The sequence below is a fragment of the Schistocerca gregaria genome, chromosome 1, assembly GCF_023897955.1.
Source record: "Schistocerca gregaria isolate iqSchGreg1 chromosome 1, iqSchGreg1.2, whole genome shotgun sequence".
Lineage (NCBI taxonomy): Eukaryota > Metazoa > Arthropoda > Insecta > Orthoptera > Acrididae > Schistocerca > Schistocerca gregaria.
Genome location: NC_064920.1, coordinates 394,307,624 through 394,320,183, shown reverse-complemented (window position 1 = coordinate 394,320,183; position 12,560 = coordinate 394,307,624). Strand labels below are relative to the sequence as shown.

Below are 12,560 nucleotides of genomic sequence, written 5' to 3'. Positions count from 1 at the left end.
GTGGTATTCATATCTTAAAAATAAAGGGTATTGTAATCAACCATTTTTATTATGTTTTGTAACCTTGGCATTCATATGTAAAACTAGATTTGTGTCTGAGACAATCTGTCCTAAATTTGTTATAGAACTGCCTAAGATCTTCAGATAGTTTGCTGCAAAAGGTGAAACCACTGCAATGACTCATGCATGGAAAATGCAGACTATTATGTGACGTTTCGCTAGCAGCAGAGTCGCCTTGAAATCGCACATCATAAATATATGTAGCAGAAATGCTGTAACACATATCTTCTGTGTTAATGAATCCCAGATACTGCGTTGTTAGTAGACACGAAACAGGTTTTCTGTGTTGAGTTCGTAGACATCATTGCATACTCAATATCTACTAAAATTCTGCTTTTTGTTCGTAGGGACGTATTGAAGTATATTTTAACTATGTAATAAAATAAATCTGCAACACAAGGCTACCACATAGCACCTCAGAGAGAAGGTGGAGGAGAAAAACGTTTTGTCTTACAACATATGACCTTCAATCACAGTCAGGAAAAGAATACGGCAGAGACAGGACCACTATACAAGAACTGTTGCTTTCGAAACATAAAAGAAAAAAAATAGATTTTCAAGTCAGATCACCTATACGCAATTTCATTATTGCTGTTAACGCCTCAAGAGGCGAAAACATATTCCACAATGGTCATGATATTAGCCCATTCCTTAGCTCCACATTATCGTACAGTATGTCCGCTAAGAATTCAAAACAAACACAGTACTCAGAAGTATCTCCTCGTATACGTGGATAATATCCTGCCAGTGGCTTGGATTGATTAGGAGGAACTGCGGGAAAGAATAATCGAGCTAGTTAAATTGACGCCCAGACCACGGTAATTCCTCTGCGTTCCCGGCGCTTCAGAGCTTGTTTTCGACGACAGCCCAATCAAGAGTAGATGTCTAGGTGCAGAAGTCTAGATGTAGCCACGTAGAATATTTCCGATCTCTCAGAGACCCACAAAACAAGTAAATGTAGCATGATCTACTTTTAGTTTCCATCCAAAATGAAGACAGCGCAGTTCAGCGCACAGTGGGAAACTAATGTAGATAGTGAACTTCTGTTAAGCATTCCTTGGTAAGCTGTTTATCTGGCGGTGGGTTTATTGCGTTGTACAGCATGACAAGCTAATTTAAAATAATTCTTTTTAATAGTTATGAGCAGTGCACTTTAATGTGGCGTTCCCAGCCGTGTATATAAACTTTAATAAAATGCCATTGAATTATTTTATTTGAATATTAATTTGAGTTGTATAAAGCCAACATTAATCTTTATTTGATATATACGCTTTTGTTTCTTTTCTCTCTTTTTTTTCTCTGTGATTGATAGCGTATTTAAGCGTACTGCAGTTCGTGATACAAGTTTGCCGAGCTGACGGGTAGCACCGTTATTTATTTTTTTCTCGTAAGGCGTGATTGAAATGATATTCCAAAGATCGCAGGCTGTCGCGTATGTAACAATCAACTCGCCAAATCATTACCATAAGATATGTGTTAATTAACCCTCTAAACATGCTTACTAATTTTTTGAAATACAAAATTTCTCTAACAACAAAAATAATAGCGTTTTGATGTGAACAGTTCCCATCGCAATGGTCGCGTCTTTTCGTTTCAATACATATCTTACTATTACACAACCTAACGGGACAACCGCGGAAATGTGGTGGGGTTGGATAGATAGAAACTAGTAAATGCAGGGAAAACTGGAGACCTGAGAGGGGTTCTGTGAAAACCTCGCTGTAGCTTCCAGATCCCACATCTATTCCGACAACATACGACTGTTGAAAACAACTGTCGAAGTTATTATGAACACGGACACAAAGCTCAATCAAAATCACAACAACTGACTTATGGAAAACGACTTACACCGCAAACAGTATACGGTATAATAAGAAACGAATATACCACAGAAATAAAAGAAAAGATGCATGAGTAACGTAAATAAGAACCGTTGATTACGCCACTTACTAAGATAACCAAAGATCATAGTATGGGAACTAACAGACTCCTCAAAGAGAGGGCACTGACACTGTCGTTGACACGTCAGAAACGCGACGGCTGCTGCCCAAATTTTCGGCTCTGCGAACCAGAAGCGATCGTCTTTCGCAGCCACAGGCACGCCGCAACTTTACGCTGGTGCTGATGATGACGATGACGAAAGCAACTGAGGATGTGCGCTCTCCTCGAAGCCTCCACACATGGATGTGTCCACTGTGATGCTGTACGCACAATTGGAACTCGTTTGAAAATACCTCATGCTAATTTTATTTATTTTTTATTGTGGTCAACCTTCTTCATGACGACATTGGATGTTTACACGGACAATTACATTTATGTGAATCTGTGTGATAATGTATTTCTTTTCTTTTTTCTCCATTCTGCTTAATGAACTAAGTTTACAGTGTCTATTATATTATTTTTCCTTATCTTTATTTCTTCCTACCGCTCTCGCTCTAACATTTAGGTGGCTCCCTGTGCGCTATTCTACGTTTATCCCAGTGGCATCTTTTTCCACTGTCAGTTGGGTACTACGGTAATGTCACTAAAAAAACCGTAGGTTTTCGTTATTTCAATCTATTTTGACTAATTTTACAGTTATTTTTATCAATTGCTGCTGTTAGTGCTAATGCAAAAGCACATGCTACTATTATAATAACAAACAATATAATTTTCACAAGCATAAAGAGGCCATTTTACTGTTACCACCGCCTCGACTTTTCTACAATAACTACAAGTACTGAAATTTACATTATTAACTAACGCTTCTCCTCTGACTAATCATTATGTGAGGCTCATTTACTCTCAGACAGCAATTAAGTACGACGCTGTCTTGTGTGGTTTGACACTTTTCGCCTTAGCCTGAGGTGGACACACACACACACACACACACACACACACACACACATACATACACATACATGCACCTACTGTTGTTTCTCTATACGTTCCGTGCCAGACTCTGTCGACAGAAGCAATATCTTAACTGCCTGAAGACAGCACAGGAGTGGATCAGAGTTCATCACACAACTTTCACTGATTCTTCTCGTTCTTCTTAGGCAAGGTTGTGCCCACCTTCCTTCACTTTTCCGTTGCTAAGCCATGCGATCGTAGAAATATCGGGCTTCGTTCTCGTTTCCTACGGTCATCTACAGACATTAATCAACTTTGCTGTGGTGTCTGTTGGCCTTACTTTTTCTGAGACAACCTCAGCTGGAAGAGTAGGGTAGCAAAGTCTTCCTTTACCATGACTGTGTTGTTAATAGTTTTAGCTTTTAAAGCCTGCTTAGCAGTTCAGATGGCTCTGAGCACTATGGGACTTAACATCTCAGGTCACCAGTCCCCTAGAACTTAGAACTACTTAAACCTAACTAACCTAAAGACATCACCCACATCCATGCCTGAGGCAGGATTCGAACCTGCGACAGTAGCGGTCGCGCTGTTCCAGACTGAAGCACCTAGAACCACTCGGCTACAAGGGCCGGCTGCTTAGCAGTCCTTGCTATGTTGTCAACTAGGGCACTTCTCATGGGATACAACCTGGTGTGCTGTTATGCCACAGTCAGAGATTATCGTTGCTATCTTGCCAGTTCTGTTCAGATATTGTGCAGGATATGTCTCAAGTATGGAAATGTAGTGCACCAGCGGCACAAAATATATTACCTCAAGCCTTTTGTTTACAACAGGAAAAAAATTAAAACTGCAAAGCATCACTGTGTTTCTAGGAATACATGTACTTGTTAGATCAGTGATGTGTATCGGGAATCCCCTTCCGAAATACAGATTGCCCCACTATAATTCAGGTATATGATAATGAGGTATGTGCAAGGAGATGGAAGATGTGGATCGCCCTGAAAAATGAATCGTAGCTGTGGGTCTTGTATTAAATTAATAATTGTGGGTTAGTTGAGGGTAGGCTCAACAACTAAATTTAAAGTGTAATCATTAAGATCGTGATTTATTAACGAAGTTTGACTGTAGGTTAAGTAACATAGGACGTGAAATTACAAATGTTACTGTCTCACAAACTGGGGATAAGTGCAGGATGGAATCCGAATTCTTGAAAATTAGCCTCTTGTGATACGGGATCAAAAAAAAGCTCTGGTAAAAAACTCGCGAAGTACCTAACTGAACATCAAATGCGGTGTCGAATTGATCACGATGGTTTTGTCGATTACAAAACGTGAAGGGGTCGAAACAGACACAGCATAAGTTTCTGAAAGTAATTGGGGTAAACACACGGACCGAAAGATTATTTACAACTTGTACAGAAACTAGACGGCAGAACCGAAGAGCATGGAGGGAAAGCAATAGCTAAGTAAGGACTGAGACAAGGTTGTAGCTTGGTCCCATCTCTATATTGAGGAAGGTGTGAAGGAAACCAAGGAGAAATTTGGAAAGGTAATTAAAGTTCACGGAGAAGTAAAAAATAATATCTTGTTTTACCAGTGACGTAATTCCGTCAGAGACAGCAAAAACTTGGTAGTGCACTTGTACGGAATAGATAATGTATTGAAAGGAGAATATAAGATGAACGTTACCACAAGCAAAACATGTCGAATTAAATTAGGCGATGCTGAAGAATTAAATTAGTATCAACTCACAAACTTCGGCTGTGGTTCCACATCAGCTGTAGAATATTTCAGAACAAACGAAAATTTGTGCCGGACCGGGAATCGAACCTGGATTTCCTGCTTGGTGCGAGGGGTGGCCTTAACCACGCCCTATTATTTTTAATTGGGCTCTATCTCTCCTTATGTCTTTTCCTTGCTATCAACAAATGTGTGTACTTCGTCCAGGCTTCAGTGCCTTTGTTTGTATAGGTGCATGTCCTCATGACAATAATACTCAAATAATGTAATAATACAATAATAAGTGTAATTTTGTCGTTATTTCCACTTCATAAACTAAGAAAAATCCGTAAGAAAAGAAAAATGATTAACTAAACTTATGCACTTATTACTCTTGATGAAGAAACGGTATTTCTTCGCACTTGAAAAGAAAATGAAGCCTTTTTCTGGACGATACGGAGGAGAGTGACTGTATCTCCACTAAAAAAAAAAAAAAAAAGAAAAAGTTTCCACTGACTGGATAAAAGCAATCTTCTGTACTTGATAATCATGAAATAATATGGGGTTCATATTCCAGTGAGTAAAAGTCGGGTATCAGAGCACGGTTCCAGGAGTGGCGCAAATCTTGGTCCTGGTGTAATCTCTCCCACTACATTAACGTGAGTCCCGCACAGGGTGACCCTGTTTCCTCTCGTAGTTGCTTCGCACTGCAGGAATTAGATTAGGAAATGGGATGTTAAAAGTAGTAGATGGCTTTTGCCACTTTGGGCAGGAAAATGATTTATGGTGGCCGAAATAGACAGGATATAAAATATAGAAAGGCAATTCCAAGAAAAGCTTTTCTGAATAAGCGAAATTTGTTAACATTGAATATAAATTTAAGTGTTAGGGAGTCTTTTTCTGAAGATACTTGTCTGGCGTGTAGCCTTGTACGGAACTGAAACGTCGACGGTAAACAGTGGAGACAAGAGCACGATAGAAACTTTTGAAATGTGATGCTTTTTAAGAATTCTGAAGATTGGATGGATAGATTTGGTAATTAATAAGTATGAAATGAATAGAACTAGGGAGAAATGAAATATGTGGTACAACGTGACTACAATTGACTAAAAGGTGGAATCGGTTGATAGGACACATTCTGAAAGAGTAAGGAATCACCAACGTACAACTGGGGGGGTGGGGGGGGGTGGGGGGGGGGGAGGGGAGAGTGGGTCCGGGGCATGTAATATTTGCAGGTTCAAGTGGATATCGGTTGTAGTAGTTATTTGGAGATGACAAAGCTTGCACAGGACGGAAAAAAATAATGTGTGGACAGCTGTATAAAACCAATCTTCGGACTGCAGACCACCAAAAAGGGCAAAAACTTAAACTACATGATTTTTGTTCTTGTGTTTAATAAAGTCTGTTACCATTGTTTGTTCCTACGTGTCGGTACTATATTTCTATTCTTTCGTGGAGCGTCTGCTCTGTCACAGCATCACTTCCACCGTTCGGTTGCCAACTGCACAGCACACGGCTCTCATATTATACGCAATTTTGGCGCCGATGTCTAAACGAAAACGAGAACGCGTGACAGGCGAGACACACGAGGAGAACACGGCAAGTGCCATCACCCGATTTCCCACGAACTTCGCTCAGTCGAAGCGGAGTCAGAAAACAAGCGGACTCGTATCTTGGCTTATCCGTTGATACTCGACCGTTTCTGAAAAAAAAACGACGCTCGAAGTTTTCGAGGTATTTCTGAGGTACTGTACGTGTCTTTTACCGTGCGGAAACCTCAGACTAAATGGTGCCTCGGTGGTTACGGTCACACTTTCTTAACTTTGCGCTCCACGTACGAAACCCGATTATTGTTTTTGTATATTTTATTTTTTAAAAAAATGTGTGTGAAATCGTATGGGACTTAACTGCTAAGGTCATCAGTCCCTAAGCTTACACACTACTTAACCTAAATTATCCTAAGAACAAACGCACCCCAGGGAGGACTCGAAAGTCCACCGGGACCATTTTATTTTTATTATTTTCAGCTATCCTTCCCTGTTCGTATAAGTTTATTACACGAATGTTTCTTACCAAATTAGGAGATGCAAGTGCTGTGTGTCAATTTTAAAGTTACAACTGGATTTCACAATAAGTGTAATATATATATATATATATATATATATATATATATATATATATATATATATATATATATATATATATATATATATTGAGGTGTTACAATCTTTTTTAATTTCTCATGTTCTGATATTTTATTTATATATTGAGGTGTTACAATCTTTTTTAATTTCTCATGTTCTGATATTTTATTCTGATATATTTTATTCTTCAGGAATATTTTGTGCATTCCCTCGGATGATACCGATCGCAGAAACATCTTAAACACATTCCGAACACCACGAGCATTGAGCGGAGGCAGGTTTGCCACAGTGACGTTCCTTCTTATGAATCTCAGTCGGGAGAGAAACGTCGGTAACATTGACGAAGATATCACGTGTTGATAATAATTTCGCGACAAACCATGCATAAAGGATCACTTTTCGGAAAACTGGCGCTTGCAGGTGATTATGAAACAATATACACTACAGGAATTTTACCGAAAACAATTTCCGGTAATTTTCTCATTTTTTAAATTCATTCATCTGATAAACAATTAGTAAACGAATAAAGACAACGTTATGTTTCTAAAAAAGGGAAAAAAATCCGCGACGCTAACCACTGCGCCACCATTTCGTCTGAGGACATCACCTGGTAAAAGGCACTTAGAGTGTTTCCAAAATACCACGAAAACTTTGACTGCCATTTTTCCAGAAACAGTCGGTCAGGTATCTATGGATAAGCCGAGACACGTGTTCGCTTATTTTGACCCCTCTTCCACAGAGTGAAGAGTCTGAGATATCGGGTTATGACACTTGCCACGTTCTCCTCACCAGTACGTGATACTGTAGTAGGCTCACTCTCCACGAGTAGTCGACACAGACAGGGAAGATGTATATGCAAATAGGTGGTGTAACATTTCCGTCTGCTATGAGATTATTGACAAAAGGGATGGAGTGGAGGTAGCTCTTATCCTTGGTAAGGAAATAGCATTATGGCTCTCAAAGTATTCATATGCACGTACGTCATTGCAAGTGTATTCACATCATTCCATTCACGCCATGACAGGAAGCAGTTTGTAGTCAGCGTGAGGCTAGCGCGACCCAGCGCGTACACCGGCGCCGTGAGCCGACAGTGTAGCGGTTATGTAACGGCTGGCATGCGGCAAGTGTCCGGCGCAGGAATGCCTGTGGCGACAGAGTAGCAAATGCTGCGTGAGGCACGGGCTGTCAGAGCAACGCGCGTGGCACGCCCAGCCCCCAGGTAGCAGTTCCGCGTGGATAAGAAAAATACTGAGCGCATCTACTTCTACAGACACAACCACTGTGAGCAGCATGGCAGAGGGTATTTCCCCATACCAGACATTATGACTTCTTCCCGTTCCATACACAAATGGAGCGCGGTATGAATGAATGTTTAAACCCCCCTGTGTGTGCTGTAATGAGTCTGATCCTGCGCTCGCGATCCCTACGGGAGAGATACACAAGGGTTTGCAATGTATTCCAAGATTCGTCGTTACCAGCTGGTGCTTGAAACACCATACGAAGACTTCAAGTGTCTATCAGTTCAGTTTCTTCAACATCTCCTTAACGCTCTCCCACGGGTCAAACAAATCTGAGACCATTTTTGCTGTCTTCCTCTGTATATGTTCAACATCCCCTCTCAGTCCTGTTTGGTATGGGACCGAAACAATTGAGTACTATTCCACGATACGCCGCACGAGTTTGTAGAGTATTTTAAGATCGTGGTCGGGTTACTCAGCAGGCTCTTGGCTCTAAGCACTATGGGACTTAACTTCTGAGGTCATCGGTGCCCTAGAACTAAGAACTACTTAAACCTAACTAACCTAAGGACATCACACACATGCCGAGGCAGGATTCGAACCTGCGACCGTAGCGGTCGCGCGGTTCCGGACTGTAGCGCCTAGAACCGCTCGGCCACCCCGGCCGGCTAATCAGTAGGAATATGTATTTGACAACAAACCAGAACATATATTTACATCATATAGAACAAAAGAAGAATGCAGTTACAATTAAGATATTTATTTCTTTGAATCTTCTTTTTGATGTACGTCCATACAGTTTCTATTAACGGCAGGCGACTGTGAGGGACGTTGCAGTACCTACACACCTTTCTCCTTTTTCCAGTGACTGCAAAGACTGCTGGGGTGCTTCGGGTCATTACTCTCTTGCCGTATGCAGTCTTCATTTTTGTCGATGAAACAACTTTTGACAGCCGGCATCAAACGTCTTTGATAAAAACGACGCGTAAGCTGCAGTCATGTCTCTTCTTGTGTGTTTCAGTCAAGAATTCGTAGTAAAACAATGCTTTATGGACGCTGCATGAAGTACAAAAGTTCGTTCCGTTGAACTGTGAAAGAAGTAATCTTTTGCCATCTGAGTGAAATACCAACCACGCTCTTATTTAACGGGCTGTAAGTAATACCTTTTGTAGACTGACTGCTTTCCCCATTGTTCTACCAATGAACCGTTATCTGGCACTTGCTCTGACTATGTCTGAGGCTAAGTCAGGTTTCCTTTTCACATCGCTACAAAATGTTACAGCCATGTATTTGTATGAGTTTACCTGTTTCAGCTGTGACTCGTTGATATTGCAGTCATATGGCATTAAGTTTTTCGATTAACGAAGTGCATAATTTAACATTTCCGAACACTGTAAAGTAAACTGCCAATGTTTACAGAACTAAGAGATTTTATCAAGATATGACTGAATTTGTGTCCAACTTTTTCCAGACGGTATTTCATTATTCACTGAAGAGCCCAAGAAACTGGCACACCTGGTTAATACAGTGCGGGGGTCCCACGAGAACGTAGAAGTGCCGCAACACGACGTGGCATGGATTCGACTAATGTCTGAAGTAGTGCTGGAGGGAACTGACACCATGAATTTTGCAGGGCGGTCCGTAAATTGTAACGTCCCCTTAGAAAAATTAATGAATTACTGTGCTGGTAAGCCTCTACGTTATTTGATTTTCAAACTGCTGAGCAGAACTGAACATACTCAGACATTTCTCTCTTTACCTATTCTGATCAACACTAAACTGACACACAATATTTTTAGCGCAACGCAATCTGACTTTCAATAATCCCTACAAAAGAATGGTCCTGACTAACATTAACCTATACCTTTCTCAAATCACTTACCTCACAAAAATCTTCGTCGTGCGGTAGCGTTCTCGCTTCCTGCGCCCGGGTTCCCGCGTTCGATTCCCGGCGGGGGTCAGGGATTTTCTCTGCCTCGTGATGCCTGGGTGTTGTGTGTTGTCCTTAGGTTAGTTAGGTTTAAGTAGTTCTAAGTTCTAGGGCACTGATGACCATAGATGTTAAGTCCCATAGTGCTCAGAGCCATTTGGACCACACAAATCTTCGTATCTCGAACTACTGCAATACAGCGAGCGCCACTACTGCCAGCTAAATAAAAGATTCAAACTACTGAAGGCACAAACTACTGATAGGCATAGTTAGCAAATGAAACCTTTTGATAGAGAACAAGCAATGTATTTACTTTAATAGTGTTTAAAAGTCATATTATATATATCAGTTCCAGTCATACAAATTTACTGTCTCTGTCCAGATCATTCGCTCTCAAAACTCCGTCATCTCACTCCCCACATCCACCACTGCTGGCGGCTCACCTCCAGCTGCGCAACGCTACGCGCTGTTCACATCCAGCTGCCCAACACTACAATGGCAGACAACAATGCAAACTAGCCACAGACTGCACACGGCACAGCCAGTGATTTTCATACAGAGCGCTACGTGGCGTTACCAATAAGAAAACCTGAACAGCCTACTTACGTAAGCGTAAGCGTACGAGAGGGTGGAGATCTGTTTTGAACATTACGTTGCAAGGCATCCGAGATATGCTCAATAATGCTCATGTCTGGGGAGTTTGGTGGCCCGCAGAAGTGTTTTAATTCAGAAGAGCGTTCCTGTAGCCACTCTGTAGCAATTTACTTTGTCAGAGTTGTATCTAGATGTATGAGGGGTCCCGTATCATTCTCCCATATCACTCCAACTGCACACACCCCATTACAGAGCCTCCACCAGCTTGAACAGTCCCCTGGTGACATGCAGGGCCCATGGATTCATGAGGTTGTCTCCATGCACGTACGCGTCGATCTGCTCGATACAATTTGAAACGAGACTCGTCCGACCAGGCAGCGTGTTTCCAGTCGTCAACAGTCCAACGTCGGTGTTGACGGGCCCAGGCGAGGCGTTAAGGTTTGTGTCGTGCGGTCATCAAAGTTACACGAGTGGGCCCTTGACTCAGAGAGCCGATATCGTTAATGTTTGTTGAATGGTTCGCACGCTGACACTTGTTGATGGCCCAGAATTGAAATCTGCAGCAATTTGCGGAACGGTTGCACTTCTGCCATATTGAAAGATTCTCTTCAGTCGTCGTTGGACCCATTATTGCAGGATTTTTTTCCGCTGATTTGATGTTTTGCCGGATCCCTGATATTTACGGTACACTCGCGAAATGGTGTACGGGAAAATCCCCAATTCATCGCTAACTCGGAGATGCTGTGTCCCATCGCTCGTGCGCCGACTAAAACATCGTGTTTTTACTCACTGAAATCTTGATAATTTTCAATTGTTTCAGCAGTAGCCGATCTAACAATTGCGCCATCCACTTGTTGTCTTATATAGGGTTTACCAGCAGCAGCGTCGTATTCTGCCTGTTTATATATCTCTGTATTTGAATACGCATGCCTATACCAGTTTGTTTGCCGGCCGGGGTGGCCGAGCGGATCTAGGCGCTACTGTCTGGAACCGCTGATCGCTACGGTCGCAGGTTCGAATCCTGCCTCGGGCATGGATGTGTGTGATGTCCTTAGGTTAGTTAGGTTTAAGTAGTTCTACGTTCTAGGGGACTGATCACCTCAGAATTTAAGTCCCATAGTGCTCAGAGCCATTTGAACCATTTTTGAACCAGTTTCTTTGGCGCTTCAGTGTAAATAACCACTTCATCTGCCAAAAATATGGGATTACTATTAATTGTGTCTGATGATCATTAATATACAAATGAAGAGTAATGTCCTCTGGGATTTCCGTGGCGTACACCTGAAGCTACTTCTTCGTCTCTCGATAGATCTCCGTCCAAGATAACATGCTGCTTTCCCCCTAGCAACAAATCCTCAATTCAGTCACTTGATTCCCTCATACGAACGTGCTTTCTAAAATAAGCGTAGTTGTGGTACTGAATCAGATGCTTTTAGAAATTAGGAACTACTGAATTTACATAATAGCTTTGCATCATGGCTTTCAGGGTATATGAATGAACTTACATACATTGCGGCGAATAATTTAAAAATCCATTAATAACTTAAACTAATGCAGGTCACTGGGAACAGACATTCCAAGGTTCGGTGGTGAGGTCGTGGACGTCTTCTGACGCGACCCTGAAGGACGTATTGGGGCAGGCCAGGGCCATCTGGGCATTTGCTCCACAACGGTCGTATCAGGGACATTCTGAAGCTCCCTACTGAGTGTGCCTCTTGTTGCAGATACCAGAGTTTATGCGGATCCTGGTGGTGTTGCACTACTGTCTTCTGAGAATATCCTGGTACCTTAGAAGTTCTATCTGTCACGAGGTTCTTGGCGCGTCAGTCCGGAACCGCGTGACTGCTACGGTCGCAGGTTCGAATCCTGCCTCGGGCATGGATGTGTGTGATGTCCTTAGGTTAGTTAGGTTTAAGTAGTTGTAAGTTCTATGGGATTGATGACCTCAGACGATAAGTCCCATATTGCTCAAAGCCATTTGAACCATTTTTTGTCACGAGGTGGGAGTTCGTGACATTCTGATATTATCATTCTGTCAAGAAGT

At 41.9% G+C, this 12,560-nt stretch overlaps 1 protein-coding gene across 4 annotated transcripts in view; it reads left to right on the top strand.

Moving 5' to 3' along the window:
* LOC126349000 (doublesex and mab-3 related transcription factor 3-like) overlaps positions 1 to 12,560 on the top strand; it is a 739,204-nt gene that overhangs the window by 395,748 nt on the left and 330,896 nt on the right. The window lies entirely within an intron of this gene.